General features: G+C 41.1%; 1 protein-coding gene across 3 annotated transcripts in view; it reads left to right on the top strand.

The window, feature by feature from the left end:
- The first annotated feature begins 931 nt into the window (after nucleotides 1-931).
- The window catches only part of KAT6B (K(lysine) acetyltransferase 6B), a 166,073-nt gene continuing 155,198 nt past the window's right edge, over nucleotides 932-11,806 (top strand). For all 3 annotated transcript variants that reach the window (XM_004680752.1, XM_004680751.1, XM_004680750.1), the window contains exons 1-2: nucleotides 932-1,307; nucleotides 10,774-10,843. The gene's annotated coding sequence lies outside the window, so the exon portion shown is untranslated. The remainder of the gene's footprint in view (nucleotides 1,308-10,773; nucleotides 10,844-11,806) is intronic.

The raw sequence follows: 11,806 nt of genomic DNA, 5'->3' as shown, positions 1-11,806 counted from the left end.
GCGCTGCAGCCCGGAGCCGAGGAGGAGGAGGAGGCGGAGGAGGAGAAGGAGGCGGCGGCGGTGGGTCCCGGGCGGGGGGAGCGCGGCGCTGCGGACCCGGGCGGCTGGCAAAGGACGAGGCGGAGGCTGAGGAAGGCAGCGGGGAGACCCGGGCTGCAGCAACAAAGGGCAGCAAGCGATTGGCCGGGCTGCAGGCGAGGTTAGCCGGGGACCCGGGTGGCTGGAGGCAGCGGCGAACGGTGCACGTGCTTGCAGACACGGGCGAGTGTGGAGCCGGGGGGGTGCACGCCCGGCGGGTAGGGGCTTGCTCCCCTTTGGCATGGGATGGCGAGGAGGCTGCAGCGACATCGCTCTGGTTGCACCCGGCCTGAGGTTTTGCAGGGTAGGGGTGTGTGGGGGTAAGGATGCAAGCCAGGGGGCGGGCGAGTAGTCGCCCGGGACGGGACGCGAGAGGGTGGAGGAGGGGGCGGGATGGAACGCTCCGGGCGGCGCGCCCGTCCGCGCGCTCCTCCGCGGGAGCTGCAGATTGAGAACCTCGAATTTTAACTTCGCGTGCCCGCCCGCGCGCGCCCGCCCGCGCCCACCCCTAAATCCTGCGGCCGCCGCCAGCGATCAGCTCTCACACAAACTTTAGCTGCGGGCTAGGGGGTTTGGGGTTGAGTGGGGGAGGGGAGAAGGAAAAGGTTCTCTGATTGGCGTTGTCTGCAGCCAATAAGGCTAAGCTCTTCTCCTGCGAGTAGACCCAATCCATTTCTAGAGGTAGAGGGGGCGGGTAGGTGGAAGTAGAGGTGGCGCGGTGTCTAGGAGAGAGAAAAAGGGCTGGACCAATAGGTGCCTGTAAGAGGCGGGTCCAGCGGTCTGTTGATTGGTACTGGCAGTGGGCCCTCCCCCGGGGTGGTTCCGGAGGGGGGGGGATGATGGGTCGAGAGGTGTGTCTATGCGGAGGCAAGATGACCGGCAGGAACCTTCCCCAATGGGCTGCAGGGTGGTTAGTGTGTGTGTGACGGACAGACCTGCGGGCCAACGGGTGGCCTTAAGTGTCTGCGGTCTTGTCCAATGGAGCAACGCCGGGGCGGGGCCGCGGCTCGGGTTTAATGAGACTCCATTGGGCTGTAATCAGTGTCATGTCGGATTCATGTCAACGACAACAACAGGGGGACACAAAATGGCGGCGGCTTAGCTCCTATCCCTGGCGGCGGCGGCAGCGGTGGCGGAGGCGACGGCACCTCCTCCAGGCGGCAGCCGCGGCTTCTTTCTCAGGCAGCGACAGCGCCCCCGGCAGGCGCGGTCGCGGTGGTGCGCGACAGGTCTGTCACCCACCCCGCGCGTTCCCAGGGGGAGGAGACTGGGCGGGAGGGGGGCGGAAGGCGGGGTGGGGGTCGGGGGGCTTGTGACGCCCCTCCCACAGGCCTCTGCGCGAGGGTCACCGCGGGGCCGCTCGGGGTCAGGCTGCCCCTGAGCGTGACGGTAGGGGGCGGGGGAAAGGGGAGGAGGGACAGGCCCCGCCTCTTAGAAGGGCCTCCAGGGCAAGGGGCGGGGCTCGAGGGCGGAGGGGGCGGGGCGATATCGGGGTGGGGCGGGGCTCGGTGGTCCGAAGGCGGGGGCTTGGAGGTTTTTTCTGAGTGGTAGTTAAATGGGGGGGGAGACGGTGGGGCCTGGGGAGGGGGCGCGGCCGGCTGGTAGCAAATATCTGGGAAGGAGTAATGAGGGGGTAGGTGGCAGGAGAAACTAAAGATGTACAAGCAGGTGCAAAGAAGGGTAGGGAGAAGTAGAATGTTGGAGATGTGGAATGGGCACCTTGAACTATGGGAGGGTAGGTGAAGTGATGTGGAATGGGCAGAGCACCTAAGAATCTGGGATTGGTTGTTGTGAAGTGAGCATTGAGAAAGCAGTGAGGAGTAGATGTTGTATTGAGGAAATTATTGGGAGGAGGTGAGAAGCAGCTGTGGTGGAAAGGAGGTATTTGAGTGATTGGCATGTAACAGAAGCTTTGCTGCGTTGGGGGTATATGAAGTATTAAGAAAACATGGAAGAATGGGATCAATATGCTTGGGAGAGTGAAAGCTAAGACAGCAGAACTGAATTAAATGTGAGGGTAAACGAAGGAGGCTACTTAGAGCTTGGAAAACATTTTTGTAGCAGGAATTCTCATGTCAATAAGATTTTGGAGGTAGGCAAGGTGACAGGTGAAGAAAGAAGACAGTACAGTAGGTTTGAGTGAATGCGATTTGGTAGACTGCACCAGAAGTGAGAATGGACAAAGAAAAGCATTAGTCTGGGAGACAGAGTTGTTTGATAAGCTGAATTTCTTGGGGGATACTTGAACTAGAGTCATGATGGTAGGACAGGAGAAAGGGAGCAGCGTGTCTGCTTTAGAAGGAGGTTCCTGTATTTTTAAAAAGAATGTTGTGTAATTTTGGATTTGTGAGTAGTTCGTTTTGTGCAGAGGATGGGGAATTGTGGGAAATGAGGAGCAAATATAGGAGGAGTTAGGTTACAAAGGGGCATAAGAAGCCCCATGAGGAGTTTAGCCCTGTACTTGGGAGAGGATATTGGGATGTGATAAAGAGAGTGTTGGACAGCGGTTGTGAAGGTAGTGATAATAGAATACAAATGTGGAACACAGGAAAAGAGAACTAATGAACGTTGAGGTAGAGCAATTGAAGATGAAGAGTGTATGAAGATTCTACCATATATGGAAAAGAAGTAGCAAGTGGGTATTAGTTGTGTTGATTACAGAGGTTGTCTGGGAGGTTATGATGGAGTAAAGTACATTTTTCCCTTTTTTGTGTACCCTAGATTTCCAGTGACATCTCTTAAAGGAAACATTTCATTCTTTTACTCATAAATGGATGCCTGTATCAAAATGAATTGGGGCATTTTTTTGTGTTCTTAAGAAGGAAAACATAATGTTACCTGTTTCAGAATGGCTAAGGTTCTTACCTGAGAACAACTACTTAGGTTTGAAGGCTGCACTGATGAGTGATGGTTAAAAAATAAAGAAAGGAAGGAGCAAAGGAAGACTTGAGCAAGGTGGGAACTTAGGAGAATGACTGGTGATGATGACAGGGTCAGTGGACGTTTGGTCTATCAGCTGTACCTCAGCTCTTAGTTCAGTGAATGCCACATTAGTGCCATTATACCAGGTGTTAACTGAAGAAAATGAAACAAAAACTGCCATATATAAGACGTAATGCTATAGGGTGAGTCTTGAAAGGTAGTTGAAGGTGTTTGATGAATAATTTTGTTGTATTTCAGAAATTCTCATGAACTTTGACATATCAGTCAGTAAAGAAAACTTGGCTAACTAAACTAACTTTATTAAATGATAGAATTCCTAACAAATGACTTTAGAATGTCTTAGTACTCCAGAGTACACCCTCAGTTTCAGCTTGCCTATATATTTGTCTACATTTGTAGGAAGTGAGAGAAAAGGAAATTGTTTTATAAAAATAGAGATGTGCAAGCTATCGCGATCTGTCTTTGCTTGCAGATAGGTACATGATTCATGGATGGCACAAGTGTTGATGGGGAATATTTCTTCCATATAATGCTTGAATTTTCATTTCCAAAGTATCTTTGAGCACCATTTGACAGCTCTTCCACAATTTTTGTGTCATCCATTCCACAACTGGGTACTTGAGTTGTTTGTAGTTTGGGACATTTGAGAATAAAGCTGTTATGACCCTTCCTGTACCTGTAGTCTGATGCACCTGTACAAAAGTTTCTCTAAGGTGTACTCCCAGGAATGCCTTTACTGGCTCTCAGGCAAAGTCACCTTGTAAAAAAAATTTTTTTTTTTACTTAATAGAGGATTTAAAGACTCATTTTATTTATGCATAGAAGATCTGGGGTGTAGGCCAGAGGTACAGTGGGTTGAGAGGATTCACCAGAGACAGAATGGGGAGCAAAATAGGCAGATGTACTGAATGAAGTACACTGCTGAGGGGAGCAGCAGGCAAGATATGAGAGGTCTGCTGTGCCATGTGGCTCACTTCCCTGGCCAGGGATCTGAACTTCGGCCATAGTGGTGATAGTGCTGAGACTTAACCCTTAGACCCCAGGGTCTGCCCCCCCCAGAGTGACCTTTTGTCCTAGCTTGTGCTAGTTGTCACAGTGGTAATAGCAATATAACATTAGATTCTCAAAAGCATCTGGTTTTGGATGATGAAGTGTGTGGTTTAACTTTCCTGAGTACTGTCAAACTGTTTGCTAGTGTTCTATGAGATTACAGTTCTCCAGTGACACTTGTGAGTTCCCATTGCTTCTCGTCTGGTTCAGTTCTTAAACTTACTAGTTGTTTGCGTTAACCAGTCTGGTAAACTTTTTATTTAACTGATTCATAGTCATCAGGTTAAGCGACTTTTCTCGCGTTGGCTCTTTGGGTTTCCTCCTTTTTAAAGTTATGTTTTAAGACTGCCTCTCTTGGTGGTTTTTTTTTTTTTTTTTAAATTTTAATATGATTCTTGTCTCCTTTTTGCTACTTATAAGGTCTTTACTCTGGAGGTAAATCCTTTGTTGTATGTGTATACTGAAAATGCCTTTTTTTTTTTTTAATAAAGGGAATAGTTAAAAAAAAGAATGCCTTTTTTTATTCTGTGGTTTCTTTTCATCTCTTTATGGTGTCTTAATGAACAGAACATCTTAAATTTAATGGAGTTCAATTTATTAGTCTTTTTTTTAGGTTAGTGTTTTTTGTGTCTTGTTTTTAAGACTTTTCCTACCCTCAGGTCAAGAAGATAAGCTGATATGTAGTATTACTTTCTATAAACTTTATTGACCTTCAAGGATGTGATTATGAGTAATGTATTCTCCTGACCCCATCCTCCCCATAACAAATCAGTTTTTGCATTTTAACTTTGTTTTTTCTCTTGAATTTTGACCTGCAACTATAGCTAAGAGCCAGATTGTGACTTACCCTGTCTCTTAGGAGAAAATGGTCATCAGGATTTTTTGGCTAGATTAGATTTTTACAGATCTCCACCTAACTGTATTGTGCTTTTTCCCCCTTTATGAGATACTGTCTTCCTGCTATGTGCTTGTCACCAGTCTTGATATTTTCCTCTCTGTTATGTCTGTTATTCCTCTTAACTTCTGCAAAATGAGATGTATTCTCATTTTTACAGAAAAGAAAACAGAGACTTAGCTTAAGTAACATGTCTAATATTCCTTGCTTAGGTGGCTGGCAAAGTGGGGACTTGGTCCCTGAACTAGATAATATCCCATGCCCTTGTTGAATAATATTTCAGAAGCCTATTCTTTGGTAATACCCAAAAGCAATGAGGGAGAGAATAACTTTCTCACTTTTAATATAACATATCCTATCTGAAGCATATGAAACTTAATATTAAGTGATCAACCTCTCTGTATGTTAAAATAAGTTAGAATAGACAGTGTATCTTGAATGGGCAACAGAGGTTCTGTAAACCCTTGAAATTATATGCAAATATCTGCACTCATTTAAAGAAACAGATCTGGAGTTTTCTTGAGATTTTCAAAGAAGAACCCTAATTTCAGGTTATACTGGATATCCTATTTGAAGACATTTGTAATAAAGTTAAGGCAGAATTGTGAAATAATCTTTATTTTCAGAACCATAAGAATTCCGGTGTCAGGTTTTTGGTTTTTTTCTTAGTGTTCTTTGTCTTTGACATTATAACCTGACAAAAGCTATTTTGTAATTAGATGGAGATCTAGGGTTGACTAGGAATTTTTAAATACTGGAAAAAAGACACTCTAAATTTAGCTGATTATTTTTTAAGTAAAAGTTCTTAGTTATAAGATCATCATTACTAATCAGTGTATCCTAGCTGCAAAGGCCTGATGGCTTTAAACAACTTTTCATCTTGTCTGTAAAATCCTCTGTTTTACAAGGGATCAAATTTCCCGTGCAGTTCCTTACAGTGTGATTAAAGTTTAGAGTCTGAAACTATTCAGCACTTAAATGCAGGGATGACTACGCAAACCTCATTCATGGGCTTCACCAGGAGATTTGGGACATGTTTCTACTAATTTATGATGATGATGTTGAAATTAATCTTTGCAAGGGATTATGGAAGCCATAATAGTTTATTGATGGTTCAGTTATTGTTTGTTGAAGCAGATTTACACAATTATAGTTTAATGACATAACAAGGATATTGTCAACTAGGAAAGCATGACATGAAAAATTAAACTTCCAATTAATATAATATGTATTAGTTGAAATGATAATTTTCATGGTGATTTAGCCTCTTAGAAATCCTTGGAAAACATTATTAGCTTATGAATTGAAAACTCTCTATGTTAATGAGTAGTGAGAAAGAATTTAGTGTTATTCTAAAAAGAATGGGAATTAAATATTCAATACAACTAGCATTTACTGAGTGTCTGCTCTGGGCTTGCTGCTAAGTTAGACTCAAATATAAGTTGAACAAGATCTGTGTTTGAAGAGATGAAATACTGCTTGCTTTTGTTTGTTCTTTCAATCATCCTTCCCACTTATCTTGGATGGAAACTATTGCCAGAGTGATTCAAAAACTTAACAAATGTGTGTGTGCGTACAAGCATGTACTCTACTGTGCCTTACTGTGTCACTGCTCCTGCAGGGACTTCCTATTACTTCATCTGTCATGTTCCCACATCTCAGTCTGGCTTTTGTCACAGCCACCTTTACTTCTCATTTCTCTTAAATACATACCTCCTAGGCATGCACATCAACTTGGTGTCCTTTTTGTTTGACAGTTCATTTCTAGCATCTGTGCATTCTCCTAGATTCCCTTCATTCGTTCACTGATGCTTTTTTTTTAAAAAAATAATAGTTTATTTTTACATCATTTTGTGCCTTTTTCCATCTCACCGTGGGCTTCCCATCACCAAATCACCCTTGTGCCATCACCATAGTCCAGTGCACTTCCTCCCCTTACAGTTTTTGATCCCACTCCCCACTCCACCCATAAAATGTCTCTGGTGTATAGCTGTTCATCATTATTATTATTATTTTCTCCCTTGGTCCTTTATACTCTTGCTATGACATTCACTGATGCTTTTATTTTACAAATAAGCATCATACCTATCTGTGTTCAGATTGCCCTGAGTAATCTTGCAGCACATAAAATTGAATCAAATATGAATCCTGTTTTTTAAAAATTTAACAGTCTTTAGTAAAGGACTTGATGTTAGTGCATAAATAAGCACAATACAAAGAGGAAAATGTATGTCAAATAATAAAAGCTAAAAACTTCTTATCAGACAAAGAGATGTAGGACTTCTGTGAAGGTGTTGTTTGCACTGGACCGTAAAGGATCTGAATTTGGATGGAAAGACCAGGCAGTTAGCTCAGTTCAGCCTTGTTCTTCGTGGTCTAACTTAAGTCTGATTCATCCTGGGAGTGTTCTGCCTGTCCACATTTGGCAAAGTGTTGTCACATTTGTTTTCAGTCTTTTCCCTTCAGTACTCACTGGAGGAACCATGTTTTTGAAATGAATCTTAAGGAGAAACTAATACACAGAGCAGTTAAGGTGGGACAGCTTTCTTGGTGTAAGGAGTTGTTATGGTGAACCTAGTGTTAAAAGTAGGCACCTGCAGGCAATACCCAGGGATTTTCGGGTAGTACTTGAGGCACATTAGCACAAAAAATCCAAGGAGTCAGGTTTGGAAATGAGTGGAGAGACAGAAAGATTAGATTTACCCTGTAAATTGAAATCTGTCATGATGGCCCTCCTTGCTAGTGCAGCAGCTTACACAGCATTGCAAAACCGCTTCAGTACAAGTTTGCAACCCAGCCAGGGCAGTGACCCACTTGACTTAGCAGACCTCTCCTGTCTCACCCTCTCCTCCCCTCAGCAGTGTATTTCAGTACATTTGCATTTTCTGCTTCCCACTCTGTCTCTGGTGAGTCCTCTCACCACCTCTGCATCTCTGGCCTGTACCCAGTTCTGTATGCGTGAATAAATAAATCTTAAAAAAAATTAGGCATTATAAAGTGAACAGTTCAGTGATATTTAGCACGTAAATGTGACCACCACCTCAGTGTAGCACTAAAACATTTTCACAAGCCAAAATAAAATCCCTTACAAATGCAGTTTCTTTGCATTTGCTGCTCTTCTCTCCCTAGCCCCACCATGCTTTCTTCTGGATTTCTCTATTCTGGATGTTTATGTGGATGCATTATACGATATGTGACCTGGCCGCTTTTTCAGAATGTTTTTGAGATTTATCCACCGTTATAACATGTATCAATATGTCATTCCATTTTGTGACCAATGGTCACTCCACATTTTGTTGGTGGGCTGTTTTCACTTTTTTGCTTCTTGTGAATAGTGATGTTATGAACCTCTGTGCACATAGACTTATTTAAGAACCTATTTTCAGTTTCTTGAGGTATGTACCTCAAGTAGAATAGCAGGTAATTTTATATTTGACTTTTTGAAGAACCACCAAACAGTGCTTTGTTGCTTCTAAGCAACTACCATAGGGCTGGACACACAAAATAACATGTCACCAAATATTTTATGATTGTTTTTGATTAGCATTTATAGCCTCACCTCCCAGTTGATTTTTTTTTGATGGGCCTTGAGCATTATTTTGAGAGGAAATAGATTCAGGACTAGAAAGTTAACAAATATCACCATGTGGATGATGTTTGACGTCAAATAGCAGATATTTGTTAATTGAAAATGCTGTTTGAGCAGCAGTGCCAATAGTCTGCCTAGGTAGTTGTAGAAGAAAAGTCAAAATTCCTTTGCTTATGTAGAGTATGTACTGTTTTAAGAGATTCTGTTCAGTTTTGTGGATCCTTACTCAGTTACATAATAGGATATGAAAAAAATCTAGGTGCATATAAAGCAAGAGAGCTAAAAATAAGTGTTAGCAAGTAAAACTCAGGATGATAAAAGTAAATGCCATTCTTTTTTTTAACCACTGTTTTTGGCTCATCCATAATCTCATGACTCAAGTGTTATGACATTAATTTTGAGACAACACACAGCTTTAGTAAAAGCTTAGAGGAGGCGTCACATAATATTTATGATTCAGGATATTTTGACTCTTATGCTGACATGAATATTTTTGAATAGTGTTGATATTTATATAATACTGATGAAGCCACAGTATTGGACTAAGCATTTCTGTAGATTTGTTTAGAGTGTTTAGAATAGTTTGTAATGAGTGATATAAATAGTGTTTTATTATAAGGCTGTATGTTACAACCATATAATTTACTGATACTATTTTGTTAAAACTGAAACGATTCAAAACTTTAGGAAATAGAATAATTTAATTGTATGAGTCTCCAGAATTAATTTGGAATAATTCACTCCTTTGTTGATAGACTGTTAATCCAACTTTCAAGTTTTTATAGAAAAATAACAAGAGAAGAGTGATTTTTGGGTAGTACTTGAGTAGGTCCTATCTACATATGAAACATGCTAGAGCTCAAAAAAGAGAAATGGCATGGATAATTCTGAATCAGGGGAAAAAGCATTTCTATTTGGCTTTCAAATGAATTATGCATTTTCCCCCTTTAGATTTGTGTTTCTAGTTAGATACTGCTTAAACTAAAATTCTAAAATTAAGTTGGTTTTTCAATCTATTCTCTCAGTATATACCAATTTACAGTGGGGCCAGTGGGATGTCAGAGACAAACCAGCCTGAGATTAAAAAATTTGCAGTGGATAATATACAAAGTGGATAATATACATATATTTAGTAGAGAATTGGCTACAGATAAGAGACTTCTGATTTTGTTCCTCTCCTAGCTTTGTGTATGTGTGTGTGTGTGCACGCACGTGTGTGTTTACCAATGATTCTGCTTATTGCAAAGAACTGCTGAGTTACATCTGCTTCTGCCTAATTAACTCTGTTGGTTGGTGTCAGATGAGAGCTAATTTTGAGATTAAAGTGAGGAGTAGGATGTATGGCTGGGGGAGGGGAGAAATATCTAAAGTTGCTGGGATTTTTGTAAGATGAAAACAGTTATTTCTGCATTTTATTTTAAATTTGTTGTTGCCTTTGTAGTACAAATGATCACTACTGCCCTAAAATATGACCTGTGTTAACACACTTATAATTGTGGAAAATTGGTATATCCTTCTTTAGATGCAGCTACGGCCATAGTCCAAGCAATACTTAGATGCCAGATGACCTTTGGGACAAAGTAGTGAATGTTGCCTGGGAAAGTTAATACTGACATTTAACAACTTCTGACTGTGGTGTTTTTTTGTTTGTTTGTTTGTTTGTTTTTTACTTTTTGGCCATATAAAATGTTACCTGCCTGACTATTCATCTAAAAGTGGAATTTTTCCCCCCAAAGTGTAGTTACTTCTTAGACTCTATCACAAACATAATTTGCTGTTAGACTCTATCACAAACTTATTAGATTTGCAGATGACATCAATGACAGAGTTAAAATTCAAAACAGTTCTTAACAGATCAGAAGATAGACCCAGATTAATAAGATGAATTTGAACTGTAATAAATTTTAAAGCCTAGCATTTAAGTTTGCATAAGGAAGGGAATGGAAAGATTCAGTTCGACAGTTTGGTGAACATACTTGGCTTTAATAAGAGTGAAATTTACTTCTTCAGGCTCTAAATTGGGGCTTCATTTCCTGTCCGGAATTCCTTGTTCTTCAGTACCCTTTAGTGGTATGAAAGAGTTCATATATTTCTAAATGTAGTGTTTTAGTAAACTCATTGTAGCCCTTTGTATTGAATAGTTGTGGTGATCCATAGGTGGTTATGGAATTTAAGGGATGTCCCAAATTAACATTCACTTTCTTCTTTCTTTTGGCAGATTTGCCTAAAGATCTGGACAATCTTCATTGCTGTCATGGACTGTTAGAACATTTGGAGACCCGATTCTGGTATTTTATTTTATTACATTTGTAAGATATAAGATGTCAGTGTTTTTGAAATGTGTGTATGGATAGAAGAAGTGTTTGTTTTGGTTGTAGGTAGCTCCTCATAAAAGTAAATTTTAAGCATTTATTAGTTATAAAATTTGTTTTATTTTAATGTATGTTCATTTGCTTGTGTAACCAATGTTTGAAAACAACTTTGCAATATTGCATACTTTTCTGTGACCTCTTCTCCTGCTCCCTGCAGTTGTGTTTTGTGCAATCAAATTAAATTAGTTGATTCATCCTGAATAAATGATGAAAGATGAAATAATTGCTTGCACACAGTGAAATGCCTTCTAACGAAATTTTGCCCCAAACCATTTTACTTTGGAAAAATCAGTTTCCTGTTCTGAACTTACTAACACAGAATGATTCCTGTGTTCTATCATGAGAGTAGTTGTACTATGAAAGCTAGTGATTTCATTCCTAAACACACTGTGTTCCAAGTCTAACATTTTTGCTAATGATTTATAAAATGACACGGTGGGAGGGGGGTGCTTATTAGATTTGCAGATGACATCAATGACAGCATCAAGATTCAAAACAGTTTTTAACAGATTGGAAGATAGACCCAAACTAATAAGATGATCTTGAACTGTAATAAATTTTAAAGCCTAGCATTTAAATTTGCACAAGGAAGGGAATGGAAAGACTTAAGTTCGACAGCATTTTCAAAAGAGATCTGGGCTTTTTATTTGGACCACATGCTGAGCATGAGCCAGTTGTATGGTAGGGCTGTTAAGAAAGTCCATGTAGCACAGATTGCATTGTGCAATCATTTGATGCCTGGGCTGCCAGATTTTAAGATACACTTTAATGAGTAACCAGGAGAAGGAGGTACTTGAAAACTACATGGTATGTGGAAGTGTTAAGGATAAACGGTTAAGGTAGTGCTGGAGGTTCGATGGGGTTTGCTAGTGGTTTTCA

This window comes from Condylura cristata, unplaced genomic scaffold, assembly GCF_000260355.1.
Source record: "Condylura cristata isolate star-nosed mole 26May11 unplaced genomic scaffold, ConCri1.0 scaffold00011, whole genome shotgun sequence".
NCBI classification, from domain to species: Eukaryota; Metazoa; Chordata; class Mammalia; order Eulipotyphla; family Talpidae; genus Condylura; species Condylura cristata.
Note: the sequence above shows the minus strand (reverse complement) of the source record. Positions and strands in the feature narration are given on the sequence as shown.